A 16156-nucleotide genomic window follows, 5' to 3' on the forward strand; every position below is an offset into this window, starting at 1 on the left:
TACAGGGCTATGGGGAGAGAGTGGGGATTTGGGATTAGTTTGGGATTGATACAGGGCTATGCGGAGAGATCGGGGCAGTGGGATTAGTTTGGGGATTGATGCAGGGCTATGGGGAGAGAGCGGGGCAGTGTGATTAGTTTGGGATTGATACAGGGCAATCGGGAGAGAGCGGGGCAGTGGGAATAGTTTGGGATTGATACAGGGCTATCGGGAGAGATCGGGGCAGTGTGATTAGTTTGGGATTGATACAGGGCTATGGGGACAGAGTGGGGCTTTGGGATTAGTTTGGGATTGATACAGGGCTATGCGCAGAGATTGGGGCAGTGGGATTAGTTTGGGGATTGATACAGGGCTATGGGGAAAGAGCGGGGCAGTGGTATTAGTTTGCGATTGATGCAGGGCTATGGGGAGAGAGCGGGGTAGTGGGATTAGTTTGGGATTGATGCAGGACTATGGGGAGCGAGCGAAGCATTGGGAATAGTTTGGGATTGATACAGGGCTATGCGGAGAGATCGGGGCAGTGGGATTAGTTTGGGAATTGATACAGGGCTATGGGGAGAGAGCGGGGCAGTGGGATTTATTTGGGGATTGATACAGGGCTATGGGGAGAAAGCGGGGCAGTGGGATTCGTTTGGATATAACACAGGGCTATGGGGAGAAAGCGGGCAGTGGGATTAGTTTGGGAATTGATACAGGGCTATGGGGAGAAAGCGGGGCAGTGGGATTAATTTGGGGATTGATACAGGGCTATGGGGTGAGAGCAGGGCAGTCTGATTAGTTTGGGATTGATACAGGGTTATCGGGAGCGAGCGAGGCAGTTGGATTCGTTTGGGATTGATAAAGGGCTATGGGGAGAGAGCGGGGCAGTGGGATTCGTTTGGGGATTGATACAGTGCTATGGGGTGAGAGCAGGGCAGTCTGATTAGTTTGGGATTGATACAGGGTTATCGGGAGCGAGCGAGGCAGTTGGATTAGTTTGGGATTGATAAAGGGCTATGGGGAGAGAGCGGGGCAGTGGGATTAGTTTTGAGGATTGATACAGGGCTCTGGGGAGAGAGCGGGTCAGTGTGATTAGTTTGGGATTGATGCAGGACTATGGGACGAGAGCGTGGCAGTGGGATTAGTTTAGGATTGATGTTGGGCTATGGGGGGAGAGCGGGGCAGTGGGATTAGTTTTGGGATTGATACAGGGCTATGGGGAGAGAGCGGGGCAGTGGGATTAGTTTGGGGATTGATACAGGGCTAAGGGGAGAGAGCGGGGCAGTGTGATTAGTTTGGGATTGATACAGGGCAATCGGGAGAGAGCGGGGCAGTGGGATTAGTTTGGGGATTGATACAGGGCTATGGGGAGTCAGCAGGGCAGTGGGATTAGTTTGGGGCTTGATACAGGGCTATGGGGATAGAGCGGGGCAGTGGGATTATTTTGAGATTGATACAGGGCTATGGGGAGAGAGCAGGGCAGTGGGATTAGTTTGGGATTGATACAGGACTATGGGGGGAGAGCGGGGCAGTGGGATTAGTTTTGGGATTGGTACAGGGCTATGGGGTGAGAGCAGGGCAGTCTGATTAGTTTGGGATTGATACAGGGTTATCGTGAGCGAGCGAGGCAGTTGGATTAGGTTGGGATTGATAAAGGGCTATGGGGAGAGAGCGGTGCAGTGGGATTAGTTTTGGGGATTGATACAGGGCTATGGGGAGAGAGCGGGGCAGTGTGATTAGTTTGGGATTGATGCAGGACTATGGGAAGAGAGCGCGGCAGTGGGATTAGTTTAGGATTGATGTAGGGCTATGGGGGGAGAGCGGGGCAGTGGGATTAGTTTTGGGATTGATACAGGGCTATGCGGAGAGATCGGGGCAGTGGGATTAGTTTGAGATTGATACAGGGCTATGGGGAGAGAGCGGAGCAGTGGGATTAGTTTGGGATTGATACAGGGCTATCGGGAGAGATCGGGGCAGAGGGATTAGTTTGAGATTGATACAGGGCTATGGGGAGAGAGCGGGGCAGTGGGATTAGTTTGGGATTGATACAGGGCTATGGGGAGAGAGCGGGGCAGTGGGATTAGTTTGGTAATTGATACAGGGCTATGGGGTGAGAGTGGGGCAGTGTGATTTGTTTGGGATTGATACAAGGCTATGGGGAGAGTGCGGGGCAGTGGGATTAATTTGGAATTGATACAGAGCTATGGGGAGAGAGCGGGGCAGTGGGATTAGTTTGGGGACTGATACAGGGCTATGGGAAGATCGCGGGGCAGTGGGATTAGTTTGGGGATTGATACAGGGCTATGGTGTGAGAGCACGGCTGTCTGATTAGTTTGGGATTGATGCAGGACTATGGGAAGAGAGCACGGCAGTGGGATTAGTTTAGGATTGATGTAGGGCTATGGGGGGAGAGCGGGGCAGTGGGATTAGTTTTGGGATTGATACAGGGCTATGGGGAGAGAGCGGGGCAGTGGGATTAGTTTGGGGATTGATACAGGGCTATGGGGAGAGAGCGGGGCAGTGTGATTAGTTTGGGATTGATAAAGGGCTATGGGGAGAGAGCGAGGCAGTGGGATTAGTTTTGGGGATTGATACAGGGCTATGGGGAGAGAGCGGGGCTGTGTGATTAGTTTGGGATTGATGCAGGGCTATGGGGTGAGTGCAGGGCAGTCTGATTAGTTTGGGATTGATACAGGGTTATCGGGAGCGAGCGAGGCATTGGGAATAGTTTGGGATTGATACAGGGCTATCGGGAGAGATTGTGGCAGTGTGATTAGTTTGGGATTGATACAGGGCTATGGGGAGAGAGTGGGGATTTGTGATTAGTTTGGGATTGATACAGGGCTATGTGGAGAGATCGGGGCAGTGGGATTAGTTTGGGGATTGATGCAGGGCTATGGGGAGAGAGCGGGGCAGTGGGATTAGTTTGGGATTGATACAGGGCTATGGGGAGAGAACGGGGCAATGGGATTAGTTTGGTAATTGATACAGGGCTATGGGGTGAGAGTGGGGCAGTGTGATTTGTTTGGGATTGATACAAGGCTATGGGGAGAGTGCGGGGCAGTGGGATTAGTTTGGGATTGATGCAGGACTATGGGAAGAGAGCGCGGCAGTGGAATTAGTTTAGGATTGATGTAGGGCTATGGGGGGAGAGTGAGGCAGTGGGATTAGTTTGGGGATTGATACAGGGCTATGGGGAGAGAGTGGGGCAGTGGGATTAGTTTGGGGATTGACACAGGGCTATGGGGAGAGAGCGGGGCAGTGTGATTAGTTTGGGATTGATACAGGGCAATCGGGAGAGAGCGGGGCAGTGGGATTAGTTTGGGGATTGAGACGGCTATCGGGAGAGCGCGGGGCAGTGGGATTAGTTTGGGGATTGATACAGGGCTATGGGGTGAGTGCAGGGCAGTCTGATTAGTTTGGGATTGATACAGGGTTATCGGGAGCGAGCGAGGCATTGGGAATAGTTTGGGATTGATACAGGGCTATCGGGAGAGATTGTGGCAGTGTGATTAGTTTGGGATTGATACAGGGCTATGGGGAGAGAGTGGGGATTTGGGATTAGTTTGGGATTGATACAGGGCTATGCGGAGAGATCGGGGCAGTGGGATTAGTTTGGGGATTGATGCAGGGCTATGGGGAGAGAGCGGGGCAGTGTGATTAGTTTGGGATTGATACAGGGCAATCGGGAGAGAGCGGGGCAGTGGGAATAGTTTGGGATTGATACAGGGCTATCGGGAGAGATCGGGGCAGTGTGATTAGTTTGGGATTGATACAGGGCTATGGGGACAGAGTGGGGCTTTGGGATTAGTTTGGGATTGATACAGGGCTATGCGCAGAGATTGGGGCAGTGGGATTAGTTTGGGCATTGATACAGGGCTATGGGGAAAGAGCGGGGCAGTGGTATTAGTTTGCGATTGATGCAGGGCTATGGGGAGAGAGCGGGGCAGTGGGATTAGTTTGGGATTGATGCAGGACTATGGGGAGCGAGCGAAGCATTGGGAATAGTTTGGGATTGATACAGGGCTATGCGGAGAGATCGGGGCAGTGGGATTAGTTTGGGAATTGATACAGGGCTATGGGGAGAGAGCGGGGCAGTGGGATTTATTTGGGGATTGATACAGGGCTATGGGGAGAAAGCGGGGCAGTGGGATTCGTTTGGATATAACACAGGGCTATGGGGAGAAAGCGGGCAGTGGGATTAGTTTGGGAATTGATACAGGGCTATGGGGAGAAAGCGGGGCAGTGGGATTAATTTGGGGATTGATACAGGGCTATGGGGTGAGAGCAGGGCAGTCTGATTAGTTTGGGATTGATACAGGGTTATCGGGAGCGAGCGAGGCAGTTGGATTCGTTTGGGATTGATAAAGGGCTATGGGGAGAGAGCGGGGCAGTGGGATTCGTTTGGGGATTGATACAGTGCTATGGGGTGAGAGCAGGGCAGTCTGATTAGTTTGGGATTGATACAGGGTTATCGGGAGCGAGCGAGGCAGTTGGATTAGTTTGGGATTGATAAAGGGCTATGGGGAGAGAGCGGGGCAGTGGGATTAGTTTTGAGGATTGATACAGGGCTCTGGGGAGAGAGCGGGTCAGTGTGATTAGTTTGGGATTGATGCAGGACTATGGGACGAGAGCGTGGCAGTGGGATTAGTTTAGGATTGATGTTGGGCTATGGGGGGAGAGCGGGGCAGTGGGATTAGTTTTGGGATTGATACAGGGCTATGGGGAGAGAGCGGGGCAGTGGGATTAGTTTGGGGATTGATACAGGGCTAAGGGGAGAGAGCGGGGCAGTGTGATTAGTTTGGGATTGATACAGGGCAATCGGGAGAGAGCGGGGCAGTGGGATTAGTTTGGGGATTGATACAGGGCTATGGGGAGTCAGCAGGGCAGTGGGATTAGTTTGGGGCTTGATACAGGGCTATGGGGATAGAGCGGGGCAGTGGGATTATTTTGAGATTGATACAGGGCTATGGGGAGAGAGCAGGGCAGTGGGATTAGTTTGGGATTGATACAGGGTTATCGGGAGCGAGCGAGGCAGTTGGATTAGGTTGGGATTGATAAAGGGCTATGGGGAGAGAGCGGTGCAGTGGGATTAGTTTTGGGGATTGATACAGGGCTATGGGGAGAGAGCGGGGCAGTGTGATTAGTTTGGGATTGATGCAGGACTATGGGAAGAGAGCGCGGCAGTGGGATTAGTTTAGGATTGATGTAGGGCTATGGGGGGAGAGCGGGGCAGTGGGATTAGTTTTGGGATTGATACAGGGCTATGGGGAGAGATCGGGGCAGTGGGATTAGTTTGAGATTGATACAGGGCTATGGGGAGAGAGCGGAGCAGTGGGATTAGTTTGGGATTGATACAGGGCTATCGGGAGAGATCGGGGCAGAGGGATTAGTTTGAGATTGATACAGGGCTATGGGGAGAGAGCGGGGCAGTGGGATTAGTTTGGGATTGATACAGGGCTATGGGGAGAGAGCGGGGCAGTGGGATTAGTTTGGTAATTGATACAGGGCTATGGGGTGAGAGTGGGGCAGTGTGATTTGTTTGGGATTGATACAAGGCTATGGGGAGAGTGCGGGGCAGTGGGATTAATTTGGAATTGATACAGAGCTATGGGGAGAGAGCGGGGCAGTGGGATTAGTTTGGGGACTGATACAGGGCTATGGGAAGATCGCGGGGCAGTGGGATTAGTTTGGGGATTGATACAGGGCTATGGTGTGAGAGCACGGCTGTCTGATTAGTTTGGGATTGATGCAGGACTATGGGAAGAGAGCACGGCAGTGGGATTAGTTTAGGATTGATGTAGGGCTATGGGGGGAGAGCGGGGCAGTGGGATTAGTTTTGGGATTGATACAGGGCTATGGGGAGAGAGCGGGGCAGTGGGATTAGTTTGGGGATTGATACAGGGCTATGGGGAGAGAGCGGGGCAGTGTGATTAGTTTGGGATTGATAAAGGGCTATGGGGAGAGAGCGAGGCAGTGGGATTAGTTTTGGGGATTGATACAGGGCTATGGGGAGAGAGCGGGGCTGTGTGATTAGTTTGGGATTGATGCAGGGCAATCGGGAGAGAGCGGGGCAGTGGGATTAGTTTGGGGATTGATACAGGGCTTTGGGGTGAGAGCAGGGCAGTCTGATTAGTTTGGGATTGATACAGGGCTATCGGGAGAGATTGTGGCAGTGTGATTAGTTTGGGATTGATACAGGGCTATAGGGAGAGAGTGGGGATTTGGGATTAGTTTGGGATTGATACAGGGCTATGCGGAGAGATCGGGGCAGTGGGATTAGTTTGAGGATTGATGCAGGGCTATGGGGAGAGAGCGGGGCAGTGTGATTAGTTTGGGATTGATACAGGGCAATCGGGAGAGAGCGGGGCAGTGGGATTAGTTTGGGGATTGATACAGGGCTATGGGAAGATCGCGGGGCAGTGGGATTAGTTTGGGGATTGATACAGGGCTATGGGGTGAGAGCAGGGCAGTCTGATTAGTTTGGGATTGATACAGGGTTATCGGGAGCGAGCGAGGCAGTTGGATTAGTTTGGGATTGATAAAGGGCTATGGGGAGAGAGCGGGGCAGTGGGATTCGTTTTGAGGATTGATACAGGGCTCTGGGGAGAGAGCGGGTCAGTGTGATTAGTTTGGGATTGATGCAGGACTATGGGGAGAGAGCAGGGCAGTGGGATTAGTTTGGGATTGATACAGGGCAATCGGGAGAGAGCGGGGCAGTGGGATTAGTTTGGGGATTGATACAGGGCTATGGGGAGTCAGCAGGGCAGTGGGATTAGTTTGGGGATTGATACAGGGCTATGGGGATAGAGCGGGGCAGTGGGATTATTTTGATATTGATACAGGGCTATGGGGAGAGAGCAGGGCAGTGGGATTAGTTTGGGATTGATACAGGGCTATGGGGAGAGAGCGGGGCAGTGGGATTAGTTTGGGGATTGAAACGGCTATGGGGAGAGAGCGGGGCATTGGGATTAGTTTGGGATTGATACAGGACTATGGGGAGAGAGTGGGGCTTTGGGATTAGTTTTGGATTGATACAGGGCTATCGGGAGTGAGCGGGGCACTGGGATTAGTTTGGGAATGATACAGGGCTATGGGGAGTGAGCGGGGCAGTGGGATTAGTTTGGGGACTGATACAGGGCTATGGGGAGAGAGCGGGGCTGTGTGATTAGTTTGGGATTGATACAGGGCAATCGGGAGAGAGCGGGGCAGTGGGATTAGTTTGGGGATTGATACAGGGCTATGGGAAGAGCGCGGGGCAGTCTGTTTAGTTTGTGATTGATACAGGGTTATCGGGAGCGAGCGAGGCATTGGGAATAGTTTGGGATTGATACAGGGCTATCGGGAGAGATCGGGGCAGTGTGATTAGTTTGGGATTGATACAGGGCTATGGGGACAGAGTGGGGCTTTGGGATTAGTTTGGGATTGATACAGGGCTATCGGGAGTGAGCGGGGCAATGGGATTAGTTTGGGATTGATACAGGGCTATCGGGAGAGATCGGGGCAGTGTGATTAGTTTGGGATTGATACAGGGCTATGGGGACAGAGTGGGGCTTTGGGATTAGTTTGGGATTGATACAGGGCTATCGGGAGTGAGCGGGGCAATGGGATTAGTTTGGGATTGATACAGGGCTATGGGGAGTGAGCGGGGCAGTGGGATTAGTTTGTGGATTGATACAGGGCTATGGGGAGAGAGCGGGGCAGTGGGATTAGTTTGGGATTGATACAGGGCTATGGGGAGAGAGCGGGGCAGTTGGATTAGTTTGGGATTGATAAAGGGCTATGGGGAGAGAGCGAGGCAGTGGGATTAGTTTTGGGGATTGATACAGGGCTATGGGGAGAGAGTGGGGCTGTGTGATTAGTTTGGGATTGATGCAGGACTATGGGAAGAGAGCGCGGCAGTGGGATTAGTTTAGGATTGATGTAGGGCTATGGGGGGAGAGTGAGGCAGTGGGATTAGTTTGGGGATTGATACAGGGCTATGGGGAGAGAGTGGGGCAGTGGGATTAGTTTGGGATTGATACAGGGCAATCGGGAGAGAGCGGGGCAGTGGGATTAGTTTGGGGATTGATACAGGGCTATGGGGTGAGTGCAGGGCAGTCTGATTAGTTTGGGATTGATACAGGGTTATCTGGAGCGAGCGAGGCATTGGGAATAGTTTGGGATTGATACAGGGCTATCGGGAGAGATTGTGGCAGTGTGATTAGTTTGGGATTGATACAGGGCTATAGGGAGAGAGTGGGGATTTGGGATTAGTTTGGGATTGATACAGGGCTATGCGGAGAGATCGGGGCAGTGGGATTAGTTTGAGGATTGATGCAGGGCTATGGGGAGAGAGCGGGGCAGTGTGATTAGTTTGGGATTGATACAGGGCAATCGGGAGAGAGCGGGGCAGTGGGATTAGTTTGGGGATTGAGACAGGGCTATCGGGAGAGCGCGGGGCTGTGGTATTAGTTTGGGGATTGATACAGGGCTATGGGGTGAGTGCAGGGCAGTCTGATTAGTTTGGGATTGATACAGGGTTATCGGGAGCGAGCGAGGCATTGGGAATAGTTTGGGATTGATACCGGTCTAGCGGGAGAGATTGGGGCAGTGTGATTAGTTTGGGATTGATACAGGGCTATGGGGAGAGAGTGGGGCTTTGGGATTAGTTTGGGATTGATACAGGGCTATGCGGAGAGATCGGGGCAGTGGGATTAGTTTCGGGATTGATACAGGGCAATCGGGAGAGAGCGGGGCAGTGGGATTAGTTTGGGGATTGATACAGGGCTATGGGAAGATCGCGGGGCAGTGGGATTAGTTTGGGGATTGATACAGGGCTATGGGGTGAGAGCAGGGCAGTCTGATTAGTTTGGGATTGATACAGGGTTATCGGGAGCGAGCGAGGCAGTTGGATTCGTTTGGGATTGATAAAGGGCTATGGGGAGAGAGCGGGGCAGTGGGATTCGTTTGGGGATTGATACAGTGCTATGGGGTGAGAGCAGGGCAGTCTGATTAGTTTGGGATTGATACAGGGTTATCGGGAGCGAGCGAGGCAGTTGGATTAGTTTGGGATTGATAAAGGGCTATGGGGAGAGAGCGGGGCAGTGGGATTAGTTTTGAGGATTGATACAGGGCTCTGGGGAGAGAGCGGGTCAGTGTGATTAGTTTGGGATTGATGCAGGACTATGGGACGAGAGCGTGGCAGTGGGATTAGTTTAGGATTGATGTTGGGCTATGGGGGGAGAGCGGGGCAGTGGGATTAGTTTTGGGATTGATACAGGGCTATGGGGAGAGAGCGGGGCAGTGGGATTAGTTTGGGGATTGATACAGGGCTAAGGGGAGAGAGCGGGGCAGTGTGATTAGTTTGGGATTGATACAGGGCAATCGGGAGAGAGCGGGGCAGTGGGATTAGTTTGGGGATTGATACAGGGCTATGGGGAGTCAGCAGGGCAGTGGGATTAGTTTGGGGCTTGATACAGGGCTATGGGGATAGAGCGGGGCAGTGGGATTATTTTGAGATTGATACAGGGCTATGGGGAGAGAGCAGGGCAGTGGGATTAGTTTGGGATTGATACAGGACTATGGGGGGAGAGCGGGGCAGTGGGATTAGTTTTGGGATTGGTACAGGGCTATGGGGTGAGAGCAGGGCAGTCTGATTAGTTTGGGATTGATACAGGGTTATCGGGAGCGAGCGAGGCAGTTGGATTAGGTTGGGATTGATAAAGGGCTATGGGGAGAGAGCGGTGCAGTGGGATTAGTTTTGGGGATTGATACAGGGCTATGGGGAGAGAGCGGGGCAGTGTGATTAGTTTGGGATTGATGCAGGACTATGGGAAGAGAGCGCGGCAGTGGGATTAGTTTAGGATTGATGTAGGGCTATGGGGGGAGAGCGGGGCAGTGGGATTAGTTTTGGGATTGATACAGGGCTATGGGGAGAGATCGGGGCAGTGGGATTAGTTTGAGATTGATACAGGGCTATGGGGAGAGAGCGGAGCAGTGGGATTAGTTTGGGATTGATACAGGGCTATCGGGAGAGATCGGGGCAGAGGGATTAGTTTGAGATTGATACAGGGCTATGGGGAGAGAGCGGGGCAGTGGGATTAGTTTGGGATTGATACAGGGCTATGGGGAGAGAGCGGGGCAGTGGGATTAGTTTGGTAATTGATACAGGGCTATGGGGTGAGAGTGGGGCAGTGTGATTTGTTTGGGATTGATACAAGGCTATGGGGAGAGTGCGGGGCAGTGGGATTAATTTGGAATTGATACAGAGCTATGGGGAGAGAGCGGGGCAGTGGGATTAGTTTGGGGACTGATACAGGGCTATGGGAAGATCGCGGGGCAGTGGGATTAGTTTGGGGATTGATACAGGGCTATGGTGTGAGAGCACGGCTGTCTGATTAGTTTGGGATTGATGCAGGACTATGGGAAGAGAGCACGGCAGTGGGATTAGTTTAGGATTGATGTAGGGCTATGGGGGGAGAGCGGGGCAGTGGGATTCGTTTTGGGATTGATACAGGGCTATGGGGAGAGAGCGGGGCAGTGGGATTAGTTTGGGGATTGATACAGGGCTATGGGGAGAGAGCGGGGCTGTGTGATTAGTTTGGGATTGATGCAGGGCAATCGGGAGAGAGCGGGGCAGTGGGATTAGTTTGGGGATTGATACAGGGCTTTGGGGTGAGAGCAGGGCAGTCTGATTAGTTTGGGATTGATACAGGGCTATCGGGAGAGATTGTGGCAGTGTGATTAGTTTGGGATTGATACAGGGCTATAGGGAGAGAGTGGGGATTTGGGATTAGTTTGGGATTGATACAGGGCTATGCGGAGAGATCGGGGCAGTGGGATTAGTTTGAGGATTGATGCAGGGCTATGGGGAGAGAGCGGGGCAGTGTGATTAGTTTGGGATTGATACAGGGCAATCGGGAGAGAGCGGGGCAGTGGGATTAGTTTGGGGATTGAGACAGGGCTATCGGGAGAGCGTGGGGCTGTGGTATTAGTTTGGGGATTGATACAGGGCTATGGGGTGAGTGCAGGGCAGTCTGATTAGTTTGGGATTGATACAGGGTTATCGAGAGCGAGCGAGGCATTGGGAATAGTTTGGGATTGATACCGGTCTAGCGGGAGAGATTGGGGCAGTGTGATTAGTTTGGGATTGATACAGGGCTATGGGGAGAGAGTGGGGCTTTGGGATTAGTTTGGGATTGATACAGGGCTATGCGGAGAGATCGGGGCAGTGGGATTAGTTTCGGGATTGATACAGGGCAATCGGGAGAGAGCGGGGCAGTGGGATTAGTTTGGGGATTGATACAGGGCTATGGGAAGATCGCGGGGCAGTAGGATTAGTTTGGGGATTGATACAGGGCTATGGGGTGAGAGCAGGGCAGTCTGATTAGTTTGGGATTGATACAGGGTTATCGGGAGCGAGCGAGGCAGTTGGATTCGTTTGGGATTGATAAAGGGCTATGGGGAGAGAGCGGGGCAGTGGGATTCGTTTGGGGATTGATACAGTGCTATGGGGTGAGAGCAGGGCAGTCTGATTAGTTTGGGATTGATACAGGGTTATCGGGAGCGAGCGAGGCAGTTGGATTAGTTTGGGATTGATAAAGGGCTATGGGGAGAGAGCGGGGCAGTGGGATTAGTTTTGAGGATTGATACAGGGCTCTGGGGAGAGAGCGGGTCAGTGTGATTAGTTTGGGATTGATGCAGGACTATGGGACGAGAGCGCGGCAGTGGGATTAGTTTAGGATTGATGTTGGGCTATGGGGGGAGAGCGGGGCAGTGGGATTAGTTTTGGGATTGATACAGGGCTATGGGGAGAGAGCGGGGCAGTGGGATTAGTTTGGGGATTGATACAGGGCTAAGGGGAGAGAGCGGGGCAGTGTGATTAGTTTGGGATTGATACAGGGCAATCGGGAGAGAGCGGGGCAGTGGGATTAGTTTGGGGATTGATACAGGGCTATGGGGAGTCAGCAGGGCAGTGGGATTAGTTTGGGGATTGATACAGGGCTATGGGGATAGAGCGGGGCAGTGGGATTATTTTGGGATTGATACAGGGCTATGGGGAGAGAGCGGGGCAGTGGGATTAGTTTGGGGATTGATACAGGGCTATGGGGAGAGAGCGGGGCAGTGTGATTAGTTTGGGATTGATAAAGGGCTATGGGGAGAGAGCGAGGCAGTGGGATTAGTTTTGGGGATTGATACAGGGCTATGGGGAGAGAGCGGGGCTGTGTGATTAGTTTGGGATTGATACAGGGCTATGGGGTGAGTGCAGGGCAGTCTGATTAGTTTGGGATTGATACAGGGTTATCGGGAGCGAGCGAGGCATTGGGAATAGTTTGGGATTGATACAGGGCTATCGGGAGAGATTGTGGCAGTGTGATTAGTTTGGGATTGATACAGGGCTATGGGGAGAGAGTGGGGATTTGGGATTAGTTTGGGATTGATACAGGGCTATGTGGAGAGATCGGGGCAGTGGGATTAGTTTGGGGATTGATGCAGGGCTATGGGGAGAGAGCGGGGCAGTGGGATTAGTTTGGGATTGATACAGGGCTATGGGGAGAGAACGGGGCAATGGGATTAGTTTGGTAATTGATACAGGGCTATGGGGTGAGAGTGGGGCAGTGTGATTTGTTTGGGATTGATACAAGGCTATGGGGAGAGTGCGGGGCAGTGGGATTAGTTTGGGATTGATGCAGGACTATGGGAAGAGAGCGCGGCAGTGGGATTAGTTTAGGATTGATGTAGGGCTATGGGGGGAGAGTGAGGCAGTGGGATTAGTTTGGGGATTGATACAGGGCTATGGGGAGAGAGTGGGGCAGTGGGATTAGTTTGGGGATTGACACAGGGCTATGGGGAGAGAGCGGGGCAGTGTGATTAGTTTGGGATTGATACAGGGCAATCGGGAGAGAGCGGGGCAGTGGGATTAGTTTGGGGATTGAGACGGCTATCGGGAGAGCGCGGGGCAGTGGGATTAGTTTGGGGATTGATACAGGGCTATGGGGTGAGTGCAGGGCAGTCTGATTAGTTTGGGATTGATACAGGGTTATCGGGAGCGAGCGAGGCATTGGGAATAGTTTGGAATTGATACAGGGCTATCGGGAGAGATTGTGGCAGTGTGATTAGTTTGGGATTGATACAGGGCTATGGGGAGAGAGTGGGGATTTGGGATTAGTTTGGGATTGATACAGGGCTATGCGGAGAGATCGGGGCAGTGGGATTAGTTTGGGGATTGATGCAGGGCTATGGGGAGAGAGCGGGGCAGTGTGATTAGTTTGGGATTGATACAGGGCAATCGGGAGAGAGCGGGGCAGTGGGAATAGTTTGGGATTGATACAGGGCTATCGGGAGAGATCGGGGCAGTGTGATTAGTTTGGGATTGATACAGGGCTATGGGGACAGAGTGGGGCTTTGGGATTAGTTTGGGATTGATACAGGGCTATGCGCAGAGATTGGGGCAGTGGGATTAGTTTGGGGATTGATACAGGGCTATGGGGAAAGAGCGGGGCAGTGGTATTAGTTTGCGATTGATGCAGGGCTATGGGGAGAGAGCGGGGTAGTGGGATTAGTTTGGGATTGATGCAGGACTATGGGGAGCGAGCGAAGCATTGGGAATAGTTTGGGATTGATACAGGGCTATGCGGAGAGATCGGGGCAGTGGGATTAGTTTGGGAATTGATACAGGGCTATGGGGAGAGAGCGGGGCAGTGGGATTTATTTGGGGATTGATACAGGGCTATGGGGAGAAAGCGGGGCAGTGGGATTCGTTTGGATATAACACAGGGCTATGGGGAGAAAGCGGGCAGTGGGATTAGTTTGGGAATTGATACAGGGCTATGGGGAGAAAGCGGGGCAGTGGGATTAATTTGGGGATTGATACAGGGCTATGGGGTGAGAGCAGGGCAGTCTGATTAGTTTGGGATTGATACAGGGTTATCGGGAGCGAGCGAGGCAGTTGGATTCGTTTGGGATTGATAAAGGGCTATGGGGAGAGAGCGGGGCAGTGGGATTCGTTTGGGGATTGATACAGTGCTATGGGGTGAGAGCAGGGCAGTCTGATTAGTTTGGGATTGATACAGGGTTATCGGGAGCGAGCGAGGCAGTTGGATTAGTTTGGGATTGATAAAGGGCTATGGGGAGAGAGCGGGGCAGTGGGATTAGTTTTGAGGATTGATACAGGGCTCTGGGGAGAGAGCGGGTCAGTGTGATTAGTTTGGGATTGATGCAGGACTATGGGACGAGAGCGTGGCAGTGGGATTAGTTTAGGATTGATGTTGGGCTATGGGGGGAGAGCGGGGCAGTGGGATTAGTTTTGGGATTGATACAGGGCTATGGGGAGAGAGCGGGGCAGTGGGATTAGTTTGGGGATTGATACAGGGCTAAGGGGAGAGAGCGGGGCAGTGTGATTAGTTTGGGATTGATACAGGGCAATCGGGAGAGAGCGGGGCAGTGGGATTAGTTTGGGGATTGATACAGGGCTATGGGGAGTCAGCAGGGCAGTGGGATTAGTTTGGGGCTTGATACAGGGCTATGGGGATAGAGCGGGGCAGTGGGATTATTTTGAGATTGATACAGGGCTATGGGGAGAGAGCAGGGCAGTGGGATTAGTTTGGGATTGATACAGGACTATGGGGGGAGAGCGGGGCAGTGGGATTAGTTTTGGGATTGGTACAGGGCTATGGGGTGAGAGCAGGGCAGTCTGATTAGTTTGGGATTGATACAGGGTTATCGTGAGCGAGCGAGGCAGTTGGATTAGGTTGGGATTGATAAAGGGCTATGGGGAGAGAGCGGTGCAGTGGGATTAGTTTTGGGGATTGATACAGGGCTATGGGGAGAGAGCGGGGCAGTGTGATTAGTTTGGGATTGATGCAGGACTATGGGAAGAGAGCGCGGCAGTGGGATTAGTTTAGGATTGATGTAGGGCTATGGGGGGAGAGCGGGGCAGTGGGATTAGTTTTGGGATTGATACAGGGCTATGCGGAGAGATCGGGGCAGTGGGATTAGTTTGAGATTGATACAGGGCTATGGGGAGAGAGCGGAGCAGTGGGATTAGTTTGGGATTGATACAGGGCTATCGGGAGAGATCGGGGCAGAGGGATTAGTTTGAGATTGATACAGGGCTATGGGGAGAGAGCGGGGCAGTGGGATTAGTTTGGGATTGATACAGGGCTATGGGGAGAGAGCGGGGCAGTGGGATTAGTTTGGTAATTGATACAGGGCTATGGGGTGAGAGTGGGGCAGTGTGATTTGTTTGGGATTGATACAAGGCTATGGGGAGAGTGCGGGGCAGTGGGATTAATTTGGAATTGATACAGAGCTATGGGGAGAGAGCGGGGCAGTGGGATTAGTTTGGGGACTGATACAGGGCTATGGGAAGATCGCGGGGCAGTGGGATTAGTTTGGGGATTGATACAGGGCTATGGTGTGAGAGCACGGCTGTCTGATTAGTTTGGGATTGATGCAGGACTATGGGAAGAGAGCACGGCAGTGGGATTAGTTTAGGATTGATGTAGGGCTATGGGGGGAGAGCGGGGCAGTGGGATTAGTTTTGGGATTGATACAGGGCTATGGGGAGAGAGCGGGGCAGTGGGATTAGTTTGGGGATTGATACAGGGCTATGGGGAGAGAGCGGGGCAGTGTGATTAGTTTGGGATTGATAAAGGGCTATGGGGAGAGAGCGAGGCAGTGGGATTAGTTTTGGGGATTGATACAGGGCTATGGGGAGAGAGCGGGGCTGTGTGATTAGTTTGGGATTGATGCAGGGCTATGGGGTGAGTGCAGGGCAGTCTGATTAGTTTGGGATTGATACAGGGTTATCGGGAGCGAGCGAGGCATTGGGAATAGTTTGGGATTGATACAGGGCTATCGGGAGAGATTGTGGCAGTGTGATTAGTTTGGGATTGATACAGGGCTATGGGGAGAGAGTGGGGATTTGTGATTAGTTTGGGATTGATACAGGGCTATGTGGAGAGATCGGGGCAGTGGGATTAGTTTGGGGATTGATGCAGGGCTATGGGGAGAGAGCGGGGCAGTGGGATTAGTTTGGGATTGATACAGGGCTATGGGGAGAGAACGGGGCAATGGGATTAGTTTGGTAATTGATACAGGGCTATGGGGTGAGAGTGGGGCAGTGTGATTTGTTTGGGATTGATACAAGGCTATGGGGAGAGTGCGGGGCAGTGGGATTAGTTTGGGATTGATG

Source organism: Somniosus microcephalus, unplaced genomic scaffold, assembly GCF_052327205.1.
Source record: "Somniosus microcephalus isolate GS21.2 unplaced genomic scaffold, FLI_Smic_1.0 unresolved_chr1, whole genome shotgun sequence".
NCBI lineage: Eukaryota > Metazoa > Chordata > Chondrichthyes > Squaliformes > Somniosidae > Somniosus > Somniosus microcephalus.